General features: G+C 41.6%; 33 non-coding genes across 33 annotated transcripts; all 33 read right to left on the bottom strand.

Moving 5' to 3' along the window:
* Nucleotides 1-121: 121 nt before the first annotated feature.
* Trnag-ucc (transfer RNA glycine (anticodon UCC)) lies at nucleotides 122-193 on the bottom strand. Its single transcript has one exon. It is a non-coding gene; the product is annotated as a tRNA-Gly (tRNA).
* A 482-nt stretch (nucleotides 194-675) lies between these two features.
* On the bottom strand, nucleotides 676-747 carry Trnag-ucc (transfer RNA glycine (anticodon UCC)). The gene has a single exon. It is a non-coding gene; the product is annotated as a tRNA-Gly (tRNA).
* Nucleotides 748-953: 206 nt separating this feature from the next.
* Trnag-ucc (transfer RNA glycine (anticodon UCC)) lies at nucleotides 954-1025 on the bottom strand. The gene has a single exon. It is a non-coding gene; the product is annotated as a tRNA-Gly (tRNA).
* A 205-nt stretch (nucleotides 1026-1230) lies between these two features.
* Trnag-ucc (transfer RNA glycine (anticodon UCC)) lies at nucleotides 1231-1302 on the bottom strand. Its single transcript has one exon. It is a non-coding gene; the product is annotated as a tRNA-Gly (tRNA).
* Nucleotides 1303-1507: 205 nt separating this feature from the next.
* On the bottom strand, nucleotides 1508-1579 carry Trnag-ucc (transfer RNA glycine (anticodon UCC)). Its single transcript has one exon. It is a non-coding gene; the product is annotated as a tRNA-Gly (tRNA).
* A 482-nt stretch (nucleotides 1580-2061) lies between these two features.
* Nucleotides 2062-2133, bottom strand: Trnag-ucc (transfer RNA glycine (anticodon UCC)). The gene has a single exon. It is a non-coding gene; the product is annotated as a tRNA-Gly (tRNA).
* Nucleotides 2134-2338: 205 nt separating this feature from the next.
* Nucleotides 2339-2410, bottom strand: Trnag-ucc (transfer RNA glycine (anticodon UCC)). The gene has a single exon. It is a non-coding gene; the product is annotated as a tRNA-Gly (tRNA).
* A 205-nt stretch (nucleotides 2411-2615) lies between these two features.
* Nucleotides 2616-2687, bottom strand: Trnag-ucc (transfer RNA glycine (anticodon UCC)). The gene has a single exon. It is a non-coding gene; the product is annotated as a tRNA-Gly (tRNA).
* A 483-nt stretch (nucleotides 2688-3170) lies between these two features.
* Nucleotides 3171-3242, bottom strand: Trnag-ucc (transfer RNA glycine (anticodon UCC)). Its single transcript has one exon. It is a non-coding gene; the product is annotated as a tRNA-Gly (tRNA).
* Nucleotides 3243-3447: 205 nt separating this feature from the next.
* On the bottom strand, nucleotides 3448-3519 carry Trnag-ucc (transfer RNA glycine (anticodon UCC)). The gene has a single exon. It is a non-coding gene; the product is annotated as a tRNA-Gly (tRNA).
* A 482-nt stretch (nucleotides 3520-4001) lies between these two features.
* Trnag-ucc (transfer RNA glycine (anticodon UCC)) lies at nucleotides 4002-4073 on the bottom strand. The gene has a single exon. It is a non-coding gene; the product is annotated as a tRNA-Gly (tRNA).
* Nucleotides 4074-4556: 483 nt separating this feature from the next.
* Nucleotides 4557-4628, bottom strand: Trnag-ucc (transfer RNA glycine (anticodon UCC)). Its single transcript has one exon. It is a non-coding gene; the product is annotated as a tRNA-Gly (tRNA).
* Nucleotides 4629-4833: 205 nt separating this feature from the next.
* Nucleotides 4834-4905, bottom strand: Trnag-ucc (transfer RNA glycine (anticodon UCC)). Its single transcript has one exon. It is a non-coding gene; the product is annotated as a tRNA-Gly (tRNA).
* Nucleotides 4906-5388: 483 nt separating this feature from the next.
* Trnag-ucc (transfer RNA glycine (anticodon UCC)) lies at nucleotides 5389-5460 on the bottom strand. The gene has a single exon. It is a non-coding gene; the product is annotated as a tRNA-Gly (tRNA).
* Nucleotides 5461-5665: 205 nt separating this feature from the next.
* On the bottom strand, nucleotides 5666-5737 carry Trnag-ucc (transfer RNA glycine (anticodon UCC)). The gene has a single exon. It is a non-coding gene; the product is annotated as a tRNA-Gly (tRNA).
* A 483-nt stretch (nucleotides 5738-6220) lies between these two features.
* Nucleotides 6221-6292, bottom strand: Trnag-ucc (transfer RNA glycine (anticodon UCC)). Its single transcript has one exon. It is a non-coding gene; the product is annotated as a tRNA-Gly (tRNA).
* Nucleotides 6293-6497: 205 nt separating this feature from the next.
* On the bottom strand, nucleotides 6498-6569 carry Trnag-ucc (transfer RNA glycine (anticodon UCC)). The gene has a single exon. It is a non-coding gene; the product is annotated as a tRNA-Gly (tRNA).
* A 483-nt stretch (nucleotides 6570-7052) lies between these two features.
* Nucleotides 7053-7124, bottom strand: Trnag-ucc (transfer RNA glycine (anticodon UCC)). Its single transcript has one exon. It is a non-coding gene; the product is annotated as a tRNA-Gly (tRNA).
* Nucleotides 7125-7329: 205 nt separating this feature from the next.
* Nucleotides 7330-7401, bottom strand: Trnag-ucc (transfer RNA glycine (anticodon UCC)). Its single transcript has one exon. It is a non-coding gene; the product is annotated as a tRNA-Gly (tRNA).
* Nucleotides 7402-7606: 205 nt separating this feature from the next.
* On the bottom strand, nucleotides 7607-7678 carry Trnag-ucc (transfer RNA glycine (anticodon UCC)). The gene has a single exon. It is a non-coding gene; the product is annotated as a tRNA-Gly (tRNA).
* A 205-nt stretch (nucleotides 7679-7883) lies between these two features.
* Nucleotides 7884-7955, bottom strand: Trnag-ucc (transfer RNA glycine (anticodon UCC)). Its single transcript has one exon. It is a non-coding gene; the product is annotated as a tRNA-Gly (tRNA).
* Nucleotides 7956-8160: 205 nt separating this feature from the next.
* Trnag-ucc (transfer RNA glycine (anticodon UCC)) lies at nucleotides 8161-8232 on the bottom strand. The gene has a single exon. It is a non-coding gene; the product is annotated as a tRNA-Gly (tRNA).
* A 206-nt stretch (nucleotides 8233-8438) lies between these two features.
* Trnag-ucc (transfer RNA glycine (anticodon UCC)) lies at nucleotides 8439-8510 on the bottom strand. The gene has a single exon. It is a non-coding gene; the product is annotated as a tRNA-Gly (tRNA).
* A 205-nt stretch (nucleotides 8511-8715) lies between these two features.
* Nucleotides 8716-8787, bottom strand: Trnar-ucu (transfer RNA arginine (anticodon UCU)). The gene has a single exon. It is a non-coding gene; the product is annotated as a tRNA-Arg (tRNA).
* Nucleotides 8788-9270: 483 nt separating this feature from the next.
* Trnag-ucc (transfer RNA glycine (anticodon UCC)) lies at nucleotides 9271-9342 on the bottom strand. The gene has a single exon. It is a non-coding gene; the product is annotated as a tRNA-Gly (tRNA).
* Nucleotides 9343-9547: 205 nt separating this feature from the next.
* Trnag-ucc (transfer RNA glycine (anticodon UCC)) lies at nucleotides 9548-9619 on the bottom strand. The gene has a single exon. It is a non-coding gene; the product is annotated as a tRNA-Gly (tRNA).
* A 483-nt stretch (nucleotides 9620-10102) lies between these two features.
* Nucleotides 10103-10174, bottom strand: Trnag-ucc (transfer RNA glycine (anticodon UCC)). Its single transcript has one exon. It is a non-coding gene; the product is annotated as a tRNA-Gly (tRNA).
* Nucleotides 10175-10379: 205 nt separating this feature from the next.
* Nucleotides 10380-10451, bottom strand: Trnag-ucc (transfer RNA glycine (anticodon UCC)). The gene has a single exon. It is a non-coding gene; the product is annotated as a tRNA-Gly (tRNA).
* Nucleotides 10452-10934: 483 nt separating this feature from the next.
* On the bottom strand, nucleotides 10935-11006 carry Trnag-ucc (transfer RNA glycine (anticodon UCC)). Its single transcript has one exon. It is a non-coding gene; the product is annotated as a tRNA-Gly (tRNA).
* Nucleotides 11007-11211: 205 nt separating this feature from the next.
* Trnag-ucc (transfer RNA glycine (anticodon UCC)) lies at nucleotides 11212-11283 on the bottom strand. Its single transcript has one exon. It is a non-coding gene; the product is annotated as a tRNA-Gly (tRNA).
* Nucleotides 11284-11766: 483 nt separating this feature from the next.
* Nucleotides 11767-11838, bottom strand: Trnag-ucc (transfer RNA glycine (anticodon UCC)). The gene has a single exon. It is a non-coding gene; the product is annotated as a tRNA-Gly (tRNA).
* Nucleotides 11839-12044: 206 nt separating this feature from the next.
* Trnag-ucc (transfer RNA glycine (anticodon UCC)) lies at nucleotides 12045-12116 on the bottom strand. Its single transcript has one exon. It is a non-coding gene; the product is annotated as a tRNA-Gly (tRNA).
* Nucleotides 12117-12597: 481 nt separating this feature from the next.
* Nucleotides 12598-12669, bottom strand: Trnag-ucc (transfer RNA glycine (anticodon UCC)). The gene has a single exon. It is a non-coding gene; the product is annotated as a tRNA-Gly (tRNA).
* Nucleotides 12670-12830: the final 161 nt, after the last annotated feature.

Raw genomic sequence — 12830 nt, 5'->3', positions numbered from 1 at the left:
TTGTGTCATCACAACTTGAAAGCATTTCCTGGCCAAAACAAGTTGCCCTCCTAATCATCTTCAAAGTAGAAACGACACGTACTGAATTTAATAGACTAGAACATGTAATCTAGTAGCGAAATGCGTCGGCCGGGAATCGAACCCGGATCTATTGCCTGGAAGGCAACAATGCTAACCTTTACACCACCGACGCTGACAGAAGAATTGTTTGAGTTTTACAGGTAAGGTACTTTCGCGATCAAAGTAAGGACATCTTTCGTATTATATGCATTTCCCTTGTGTCTTCACAACTTGAAAAAATTTCCTGGCAAAAACAAGTTGCCCTCCTAATCATCTTCAAAGAAGAAACGACACGTACTGAATTTAATAGACTAGAACATGTAATCTAGTAGCGAAATGCGTCGGCCGGGAATGGAACCCGGATCTATTGCTTGGAAGGCAACAATACTAACCTTCACACCACCGACGCTGACAGAAGAATTGTTGGAGTTATTACAGGTAAGGTACTTTCGCGATCAAAATAAGGGCATCTTTCGTATTATATGCACTTCCCTTGTGTTTTCACAACTTGAAAACATTAACTGTCCAAACAGAATTTGCCCTCCTAATCACCTTCAAAGTAGAAACGACACGTACTGAATTTAATAGACTAGAACATGTAATCTAGCAGCCAAATGCGACGGCCGGGAATCGAACCCAGATCTATTGCTTGGAAGGCAACAATGCTAACCTTTACACCACCGACGCTGACACGATAATTGTTGGAGTTATTACAGGTAAGGTACTTTCGCGATCAAAATAAGGGCATCTTTCGTATCATATGCACTTCCCTTGTGTTTTCACAACTTGAAAACATTAACTGTCCAAACAGAATTTGCCCTCCTAATCACCTTCAAAGTAGAAACGACACGTACTGAATTTGATAGACTAGAACATGTAATCTAGCAGCCAAATGCGTCGGCCGGGAATCGAACCCGGATCTATTGCTTGGAAGGCAACAATGCTAACCTTTACACCACCGACGCTGACAGGATAATTGTTGGAGTTATTGCAGGTAAGGTACTTTCCCGATCAAAGTAAGGACATCTTTCGTATTATATGCATTTCCCTTGTGTCATCACAACTTGAAAGCATTTCCTGGCCAAAACAAGTTGCCCTCCTAATCATCTTCAAAGTAGAAACGACACGTACTGAATTTAATAGACTAGAACATGTAATCTAGTAGCGAAATGCGTCGGCCGGGAATCGAACCCGGATCTATTGCCTGGAAGGCAACAATGCTAACCTTTACACCACCGACGCTGACAGAAGAATTGTTGGAGTTTTACAGGTAAGGTACTTTCGCGATCAAAATAAGGGCATCTTTAGAATTATATGAATTTCCCTTGTGTCTTCACAACTTGAAAACATTAACTGTCCAAACAAAATTTGCCCTCCTAATCACCTTCAAAGTAGAAACGACATGTACTGAGTTTATTAGACTAGAACATGTAATCTAGCAGCCAAATGCGTCGGCCGGGAATCGAACCCGGATCTATTGCTTGGAAGGCAACAATGCTAACCTTTACACCACCGACGCTGACAGGATAATTGTTGGAGTTATTACAGGTAAGGTACTTTCGCGATCAAATTAAGGGCATCTTTCGTATTGCATGCATTTATTTTGTGTCTTCACAACATGAAAACATTAACTGTCCAAAAAAATTTGCCCTCCTAATCACCTTCAAAGCAGAAACCACACGTACGGAATTTAATAGACTAGAACATGTAATCTAGCGCCCAAATGCGTCCGCCGGGAATCGAACACGGATCTATTGCTTGGAAGGCAAAAATGCTACTCTCTACACCACCGACGCTGACAGCAGAATTGTTGGAGTTATTGCAGGTAAGGTACTTTCGCGATCAAAGTAAGGACATCTTTCGTATTATATGCATTTCCCTTGTGTCTTCACAACTTGAAAAAATTTCCTGGCAAAAACAAGTTGCCCTCCTAATCATCTTCAAAGAAGAAACCACACGTACCGAATTTAATAGACTAGAACATGTAATCTAGCAGCCAAATGCGACGGCCGGGAATCGAACCCGGATCTATTGCTTGGAAGGCAACAATGCTAACCTATACACCACCGACGCTGACAGGATAATTGTTGGAGTTATTGCAGATAAGGTACTTTCCCGATCAAAGTAAGGACATCTTTCGTATTATATGCATTTCCCTTGTGTCATCACAACTTGAAAGCAATTCCTGGCCAAAACTAGTTGCCCTCCTAATCACTTTCAAAGTAGAAACGACATGTACTGAATTTATTAGACTAGAACATGTAATCTAGCAGCCAAATGCGTCGGCCGGGAATCGAACCCGGATCTATTGCTTGGAAGGCAACAATGCTAACCTTTACACCACCGACGCTGACAGGATAATTGTTGGAGTTATTACAGTTAAGGTACTTTCGCGATCAAAATAAGGGCATCTTTCGTATTACATGCATTTATTTTGTGTCTTCACAACATGAAAACATTAACTGTCCAAAAAAATTTGCCCTCCTAATCACCTTCAAAGCAGAAACCACACGTACGGAATTTAATAGACTAGAACATGTAATCTAGCGCCCAAGTGCGTCCGCCGGGAATCGAACCCGGATCTATTGCTTGGAAGGCAACAATGCTAACCTTTACACCACCGACGCAGACAGCAGAATTGGTGGAGTTATTGCAGGTAAGGTACTTTCGCGACCAAAGTAAGGACATCTTTCGTATTATATGCATTTCCCTTGTGTCTTCACAACTTGAAAAAATTTCCTGGCAAAAACAAGTTGCCTTCCTAATCATCTTCAAAGAAGAAACGACACGTACTGAATTTAATAGGCTAGAACATGTAATCTAGTAGCGAAATGCGTCGGCGGGGATTGGAACCCGGATCTATTGCTTGGAAGGCAACAATACTAACCTTCACACCACCGACGCTGACAGAAGAATTGTTGGAGTTATTACAGGTAAGGTACTTTCGCGATCAAAATAAGGGCATCTTTCGTATCATATGCACTTCCCTTGTGTTTTCACAACTTGAAAACATTAACTGTCCAAACAGAATTTGCCCTCCTAATCACCTTCAAAGTAGAAACGACACGTACTGAATTTGATAGACTAGAACATGTAATCTAGCAGCCAAATGCGTCGGCCGGGAATCGAACCCGGATCTATTGCTTGGAAGGCAACAATGCTAACCTTTACACCACCGACGCTGACAGGATAATTGTTGGAGTTATTGCAGGTAAGGTACTTTCCCGATCAAAGTAAGGACATCTTTCGTATTATATGCATTTCCCTTGTGTCATCACAACTTGAAAGCATTTCCTGGCCAAAACAAGTTGCCCTCCTAATCATCTTCAAAAAAGAAACGACACGTACTGAATTTAATAGACTAGAACATGTAATCTAGTAGCGAAATGTGTCGGCCGGGAATCGAACCCGGATCTATTGCCTGGAAGGCAACAATGCTAACCTTTACACCACCGACGCTGACAGAAGAATTGTAGGAGTTTTACAGGTAAGGTACTTTCGCCATCAAAATAAGGGCATCTTTAGAATTATATGAATTTCTCTTGTGTCTTCACAACTTGAAAACATTAACTGTCCAAACACAATTTGCCCTCCTAATCACCTTCAAAGTAGAAACGACATGTACTGAATTTATTAGACTAGAACATGTAATCTAGCAGCCAAATGCGTCGGCCGGGAATCGAACCCGGATCTATTGCTTGGAAGGCAACAATGCTAACCTTTACACCACAGATGCTGACAGGATAATTGTTGGAGTTATTACAGGTAAGGTACTTTCGCGATCAAAATAAGGGCATCTTTCGTATTACATGCATTTATTTTGTGTCTTCACAACATGAAAACATTAACTGTCCAAAAAAACTTGCCCTCCTAATCACCTTCAAAGCAGAAACCACACGTACGGAATTTAATAGACTAGAACATGTAATCTAGCGCCCAAATGCGTCCGCCGGGAATCGAACCCGGATCTATTGCTTGGAAGGCAACAATGCTAACCTTTACACCACCAACGCAGACAGCAGAATTGTTGGAGTTATTGCAGGTAAGGTACTTTCGCGATCAAAGTAAGGACATCTTTCGTATTATATGCATTTCCCTTGTGTCTTCACAACTTGAAAAAATTTCCTGGCAAAAACAATTTGCCCTCCTAATCATCTTCAAAGAAGAAACGACACGTACTGAATTTAATAGACTAGAACATGTAATCTAGTAGCGAAATGCGTCGGCCGGGAATGGAACCCGGATCTATTGCTTGGAAGGCAACAATACTAACCTTCACACCACCGACGCTGACAGAAGAATTGTTGGAGTTATTACAGGTAAGGTACTTTCGCGATCAAAATAAGGGCATCTTTCGTATTATATGCACTTCCCTTGTGTTTTCACAACTTGAAAACATTAACTGTCCAAACAGAATTTGCCCTCCTAATCACCTTCAAAGTAGAAACGACACGTACTGAATTTAATAGACTAGAACATGTAATCTAGCAGCCAAATGCGTCGGCCGGGAATCGAACCCGGATCTATTGCTTGGAAGGCAACAATGCTAACCTTTACACCACCGACGCTGACAGAAGAATTGTTGGAGTTTTACAGATAAGGTACTTTCGCGATCAAAATAAGGGCATCTTTAGAATTTAATGAATTTCCCTTGTGTCTTCACAACTTGAAAACATTAACTGTCTAAACAAAATTTGCCCTCCTAATCACCTTCAAAGCAGAAACCACACGTACGGAATTTAATAGACTAGAACATGTAATCTAGCGCCCAAGTGCGTCCGCCGGGAATCGAACCCGGATCTATTGCTTGGAAGGCAACAATGCTAACCTTTACACCACCGACGCAGACAGGATAATTGTTGGAGTTATTACAGGTAAGGTACTTTCGCGATCAAAATAAGGGCATCTTTCGTATCATATGCACTTCCCTTGTGTCTTCACAACATGAAAACATTAACTGTCCAAAAAAATTTGCCCTCCTAATCACCTTCAAAGCAGAAACCACACGTACGGAATTTAATAGACTAGAACATGTAATCTAGCGACCAAATGCGTCCGCCGGAATCCGAACCCGGATCTATTGCTTGGAAGGCAACAATGCTAACCTTTACACCACCGACGCAGACAGCAGAATTGTTGGAGTTATTGCAGGTAAGGTACTTTCGCTATCAAAGTAAGGACATCTTTCGTATTATATGCACTTCCCTTGTGTTTTCACAACTTGAAAACATTAACTGTCCAAACAGAATTTGCCCTCCTAATCACCTTCAAAGTAGAAACGACACGTACTGAATTTAATAGACTAGAACATGTAATCTAGCAGCCAAATGCGTCGGCCGGGAATCGAACCCGGATCTATTGCTTGGAAGGCAACAATGCTAACCTTTACACCACCGACGCTGACAGAAGAATTGTTGGAGTTTTACAGGTAAGGTACTTTCGCGATCAAAATAAGGGCATCTTTAGAATTATATGAATTTCCCTTGTGTCTTCACAACTTGAAAACATTAACTGTCCAAACAAAATTTGCCCTCCTAATCACCTTCAAAGCAGAAACCACACGTACGGAATTTAATAGACTAGAACATGTAATCTAGCGCCCAAATGCGTCCGCCGGGAATCGAACCCGGATCTATTGCTTGGAAGGCAACAATGCTAACCTTTACACCACCGACGCAGACAGCAGAATTGTTGGAGTTATTACAGGTAAGGTACTTTCGCGATCAAAATAAGGGTATCTTTTGTATTATATGCATTTCCCTTGTGTCTTCACAACTTGAAAAAATTTCCTGGCAAAAACAAGTTGCCCTCCTAATCATCTTCAAAGAAGAAACGACACGTACTGAATTTAATAGACTAGAACATGTAATCTAGTAGCGAAATGCGTCGGCCGGGAATGGAACCCGGATCTATTGCTTGGAAGGCAACAATACTAACCTTCACACCACCGACGCTGACAGAAGAATTGTTGGAGTTATTACAGGTAAGGTACTTTCGCGATCAAAATAAGGGCATCTTTCGTATTATATGCACTTCCCTTGTGTTTTCACAACTTGAAAACATTAACTGTCCAAACAGAATTTGCCCTCTTAATCACCTTCAAAGTAGAAACCACACGTACTGAATTTAATAGACTAGAACATGTAATCTAGCAGCCAAACGCGTCGGCCGGGAATCGAACCCGGATCTATTGCTTGGAAGGCAACAATGCTAACCTTTACACCACCGACGCTGACAGGATAATTGTTGGAGTTATTACAGGTAAGGTACTTTCGCGATCAAAATAAGGGCATCTTTCGTATCATATGCACTTCCCTTGTGTCTTCACAACATGAAAACATTAACTGTCCAAAAAAATTTGCCCTCCTAATCACCTTCAAAGCAGAAACCACACGTACGGAATTTAAAAGACTAGAACATGTAATCTAGCGCCCAAATGCGTCCGCCGGGAATCGAACCCGGATCTATTGCTTGGAAGGCAACAATGCTAACCTTTACACCACCGACGCAGACAGCAGAATTGTTGGAGTTATTGCAGGTAAGGTACTTTCGCGATCAAAGTAAGGACATCTTTCGTATTATATGCATTTCCCTTGTGTCTTCACAACTTGAAAAAATTTCCTGGCAAAAACAAGTTGCCCTCCTAATCATCTTCAAAGAAGAAACGACACGTACTGAATTTAGTAGACTAGAACATGTAATCTAGTAGCGAAATGCGTCGGCCGGGAATGGAACCCGGATCTATTGCTTGGAAGGCAACAATACTAACCTTCACACCACCGACGCTGACAGAAGAATTGTTGGAGTTATTACAGGTAAGGTACTTTCGCGATCAAAATAAGGGCATCTTTCGTATTATATGCACTTCCCTTGTGTTTTCACATCTTGAAAACATTAACTGTCCAAACAGAATTTGCCCTCCTAATCACCTTCAAAGTAGAAACCACACGTACTGAATTTAATAGACTAGAACATGTAATCTAGCAGCCAAATGCGTCGGCCGGGAATCGAACCCGGATCTATTGCTTGGAAGGCAACAATGCTAACCTTTACACCACCGACGCTGACAGGATAGTTGTTGGAGTTATTACAAGTAAGGTACTTTCGCGATCAAAATAAGGGCATCTTTCGTATCATATGCACTTCCCTTGTGTCTTCACAACATGAAAACATTAACTGTCCAAAAAAATTTGCCCTCCTAATCACCTTCAAAGCAGAAACCACACGTATGGAATTTAATAGACTAGAACATGTAATCTAGCGGCCAAATGCGTCCGCCGGGAATCGAACCCGGATCTATTGCTTGGAAGGCAACAATGCTAACCTTTACACCACCGACGCAGACAGCAGAATTGTTGGAGTTATTGCAGGTAAGGTACTTTCGCGATCAAAGTAAGGACATCTTTCGTATTATATGCATTTCCCTTGTGTCTTCACAACTTGAAAAAATTTCCTGGCAAAAACAAGTTGCCCTCCTAATCATCTTCAAAGAAGAAACGACACGTACTGAATTTAATAGACTAGAACATGTAATCTAGCAGCCAAATGCGTCGGCCGGGAATCGCACCCGGATCTATTGCTTGGAAGGCAACAATGCTAACCTTTACACCACCGACGCTGACAGAAGAATTGTTGGAGTTTTACAGATAAGGTACTTTCGCGATCAAAATAAGGGCATCTTTAGAATTATATGAATTTCCCTTGTGTCTTCACAAATTGAAAACATTAACTGTCCAAACAAAATTTGCCCTCCTAATCACCTTCAAAGCAGAAACCACACGTACGGAATTTAATAGACTAGAACATGTAATCTAGCGCCCAAATGTGTCCGCCGGGAATCGAACCCGGATCTATTGCATGGAAGGCAACAATGCTAACCTTTACACCACCGACGCAGACAGGATAATTGTTGGAGTTATTACAGGTAAGGTACTTTCGCGATCAAAATAAGGGCATCTTTCGTATCATATGCACTTCCCTTGTGTCTTCACAACATGAAAGCATTAACTGTCCAAAAAAATTTGCCCTCCTAATCACCTTCAAAGCAGAAACCACACGTACGGAATTTAATAGACTAGAACATGTAATCTAGCGCCCAAATGCGTCCGCCGGGAATCGAACCCGGATCTATTGCTTGGAAGGCAACAATGCTAAACTTTACACCACCGACGCAGACAGCAGAATTGTTGGAGTTATTGCAGGTAAGGTACTTTCGCGATCAAAGTAAGGACATCTTTCGTATTATATGCACTTCCCTTGTGTTTTCACAACTTAAAAATATTAACTGTCCAAACAGAATTTGCCCTCCTAATCACCTTCAAAGTAGAAACGACACGTACTGAATTTAATAGACTAGAACATGTAATCTAGCAGCCAAATGCGTCGGCCGGGAATCGAACCCGGATCTATTGCTTGGAAGGCAACAATGCTAACCTTTACACCACCGACGCTGACAGAAGAGTTGTTGGAGTTTTACAGGTAAGGTACTTTCGCGATCAAAATAAGGGCATCTTTAGAATTATATGAATTTCCCTTGTGTCTTCACAACTTGAAAACATTAACTGTCCAAACAAAATTTGCCCTCCTAATCACCTTCAAAGCAGAAACCACACGTACGGAATTTAATAGACTAGAACATGTAATCTAGCGCCCAAATGCGTCCGCCGGGAATCGAACCCGGATCTATTGCTTAGAAGGCAACAATGCTAACCTTTACACCACCGACGCAGACAGCAGAATTGTTGGAGTTATTACAGGTAAGGTACTTTCGCGATCAAAATAAGGGTATCTTTTGTATTATATGCATTTCCCTTGTGTCTTCACAACTTGAAAAAATTTCCTGGCAAAAACAAGTTGCCCTCCTAATCATCTTCAAAGAAGAAACGACACGTACTGAATTTAATAGACTAGAACATGTAATCTAGTAGCGAAATGCGTCGGCCGGGAATGGAACCCGGATCTATTGCTTGGAAGGCAACAATACTAACCTTCACACCACCGACGCTGACAGAAGAATTGTTGGAGTTATTACAGGTAAGGTACTTTCGCGATCAAAATAAGGGCATCTTTCGTATTATATGCACTTCCCTTGTGTTTTCACAACTTGAAAACATTAACTGTCCAAACAGAATTTGCCCTCTTAATCACCTTCAAAGTACAAACCACACGTACTGAATTTAATAGACTAGAACATGTAATCTAGCAGCCAAATGCGTCGGCCGGGAATCGAACCCGGATCTATTGCTTGGAAGGCAACAATGCTAACCTTTACACCACCGACGCTGACAGGATAATTGTTGGAGTTATTACAGGTAAGGTACTTTCGCGATCAAAATAAGGGCATCTTTCGTATCATATGCACTTCCCTTGTGTCTTCACAACATGAAAACATTAACTGTCCAAAAAAATTTGCCCTCCTAATCACCTTCAAAGCAGAAACCACACGTACGGAATTTAATAGACTAGAACATGTAATCTAGCGCCCAAATGCGTCCGCCGGGAATCGAACCCGGATCTATTGCTTGGAAGGCAACAATGCTAACCTTTACACCACCGACGCAGACAGCAGAATTGTTGGAGTTATTGCAGGTAAGGTACTTTCGCGATCAAAGTAAGGACATCTTTCGTATTATATGCATTTCCCTTGTGTCTTCACAACTTGAAAAAATTTCCTGGCAAAAACAAGTTGCCCTCCTAATCATCTTCAAAGAAGAAACGACACGTACTGAATTTAATAGACTAGAACATGTAATCTAGTAGCGAAATGCGTCGGCCGGGAATGGAACCCGGATCTATTGCTTGGAAGGCAACAATACTAACCTTCACACCACCGACGCTGACAGAAGAATTGTTGGAGTTATTACAGGTAAGGTACTTTCGCGATCAAAATAAGGGCATCTTTCGTATTATATGCACTTCCCTTGTGTTTTCACAACTTGAAAACATTAACTGTCCAAACAGAATTTGCCCTCTTAATCACCTTCAAAGTACAAACCACACGTACTGAATTTAATAGACTAGAACATGTAATCTAGCAGCCAAATGCGTCGGCCGGGAATCGAACCCGGATCTATTGCTTGGAAGGCAACAATGCTAACCTTTACACCACCGACGCTGACAGGATAATTGTTGGAGTTATTACAGGTAAGGTACTTTCGCGATCAAAATAAGGGCATCTTTCGTATCATATGCACTTCCCTTGTGTCTTCACAACATGAAAACATTAACTGTCCAAAAAAATTTGCCCTCCTAATCACCTTCAAAGCAGAAACCACACGTACGGAATTTAATAGACTAGAACATGTAATCTAGCGCCCAAATGCGTCCGCCGGGAATCGAACCCGGATCTATTGCTTGGAAGGCAACAATGCTAACCTTTACACCACCGACGCAGACAGCAGAATTGTTGGAGTTATTGCAGGTAAGGTACTTTCGCGATCAAAGTAAGGACATCTTTCGTATTATATGCATTTCCCTTGTGTCTTCACAACTTGAAAAAATTTCCTGGCAAAAACAAGTTGCCCTCCTAATCATCTTCAAAGAAGAAACGACACGTACTGAATTTAATAGACTAGAACATGTAATCTGGTAGCGAAATGCGTCGGCCGGGAATGGAACCCGGATCTATTGCTTGGAAGGCAACAATACTAACCTTCACACCACCGACGCTGACAGAAGAATTGTTGGAGTTATTACAGGTAAGGTACTTTCGCGATCAAAATAAGGGCATCTTTCGTATTATATGCACTTCCCTTGTGTTTTCACAACTTGAAAACATTAACTGTCCAAACAGAATTTGCCCTCCTAATCACCTTCAAAGTAGAAACGACACGTACTGAATTTACTAGACTAGAACATGTAATCTAGCAGCCAAATGCGTCGGCCGGGAATCGAACCCGGATCTATTGCTTGGAAGGCAACAATGCTAACCTTTACACCACCGACGCTGACAGGTTAATTGTTGGAGTTATTACAGGTAAGGTACTTTCGCGATCAAAATAAGGGCATCTTTCGTATCATATGCACTTCCCTTGTGTCTTCACAACATGAAAACATTAACTGTCCAAAAAAATTTGCCCTCTTAATCACCTTCAAAGCAGAAACCACACGTACGGAATTTAATAGACTAGAACATGAAATCTAGCGCCCAAATGCGTCCGCCGGGAATCGAACCCGGATCTATTGCTTGGAAGGCAACAATGCTAACCCTTACACCACCGACGCAGACAGCAGAATTGTTGGAGTTATTGCAGGTAAGGTACTTTCGCGATCAAAGTAAGGACATCTTTCGTATTATATGCATTTCCCTTGTGTCTTCACAACTTGAAAAAATTTCCTGGCAAAAACAAGTTGCCCTCCTAATCATCTTCAAAGAAGAAACGACACGTACTGAATTTAATAGACTAGAACATGTAATCTAGTAGCGAAATGCGTCGGCCGGGAATGGAACCCGGATCTATTGCTTGGAAGGCAACAATACTAACCTTCACACCACCGACGCTGACAGAAGAATTGTTGGAGTTATTACAGGTAAGGTACTTTCGCGATCAAAATAAGGGCATCTTTCGTATTATATGCACTTCCCTTGTGTTTTCACTACTTGAAAACATTAACTGTCCAAACAGAATTTGCCCTCCTAATCACCTTCAAAGTAGAAACGACACGTACTGAATTTAATAGACTAGAACATGTAATCTAGCAGCCAAATGCGTCGGCCGGGAATCGAACCCGGATCTATTGCTTGGAAGGCAACAATGCTAACCTTTACACCACCGACGCTGACAGGTTAATTGTTGGAGTTATTACAGGTAAGGTACTTTCGCGATCAAAATAAGGGCATCTTTCGTATCATATGCACTTCCCTTGTGTTTTCACAACTTGAAAACATTAACTGTCCAAACAGAATTTGCCCTCCTAATCACCTTCAAAGTAGAAACGACACGTACTGAATTTGATAGACTAGAACATGTAATCTAGCGCCCAAATGCGTCCGCCGGGAATCGAACCCGGATCTATTGCTTGGAAGGCAACAATGCTAACCTTTACACCACCGACGCAGACAGCAGAATTGTTGGAGTTATTGCAGGTAAGGTACTTTCGCGATTAAAGTAAGGACATCTTTCGTACTATATGCATTTCCCTTGTGTTTAACAACTTGAAAAAATTTCCTGGAAAAACAAGTTGCCCTCCTAATCATCTTCAAAGAAGAAACGACACGTACTGAATTTAATAGACTAGAACATGTAATCTAGTAGCGAAATGCGTCGGCCGGGAATGGAACCCGGATCTATTGCTTGGAAGGCAACAATACTAACCTTCACACCACCGACGCTGACAGAAGAATTGTTGGAGTTATTACAGGTAAGGTACTTTCGCGATCAAAATAAGGGCATCTTTCGTATTATACGCACTTCCCTTGTGTTTTCACAACTTGAAAACATTAACTGTCCAAACAGAATTTGCCCTCCTAATCACCTTCAAAGTAGAAACGACACGTACTGAATTTAATAGACTAGAACATGTAATCTAGCAGCCAAATGCGTCGGCCGGGAATCGAACCCGGATCTATTGCTTGGAAGGCAACAATGCTAACCTTTACACCACCGACGCTGACAGGTTATATGTTGGAGTTATTACAGGTAAGGTACTTTCGCGATCAAAATAAGGGCATCTTTCGTATCATATGCACTTCCCTTGTGTTTTCACAACTTGAAAACATTAACTGTCCAAACAGAATTTGCCCTCCTAATCACCTTCAAAGTAGAAACGAC

This window comes from Hydractinia symbiolongicarpus, chromosome 2 (assembly GCF_029227915.1).
Source record: "Hydractinia symbiolongicarpus strain clone_291-10 chromosome 2, HSymV2.1, whole genome shotgun sequence".
NCBI lineage: Eukaryota > Metazoa > Cnidaria > Hydrozoa > Anthoathecata > Hydractiniidae > Hydractinia > Hydractinia symbiolongicarpus.
Note: the sequence above shows the minus strand (reverse complement) of the source record. Positions and strands in the feature narration are given on the sequence as shown.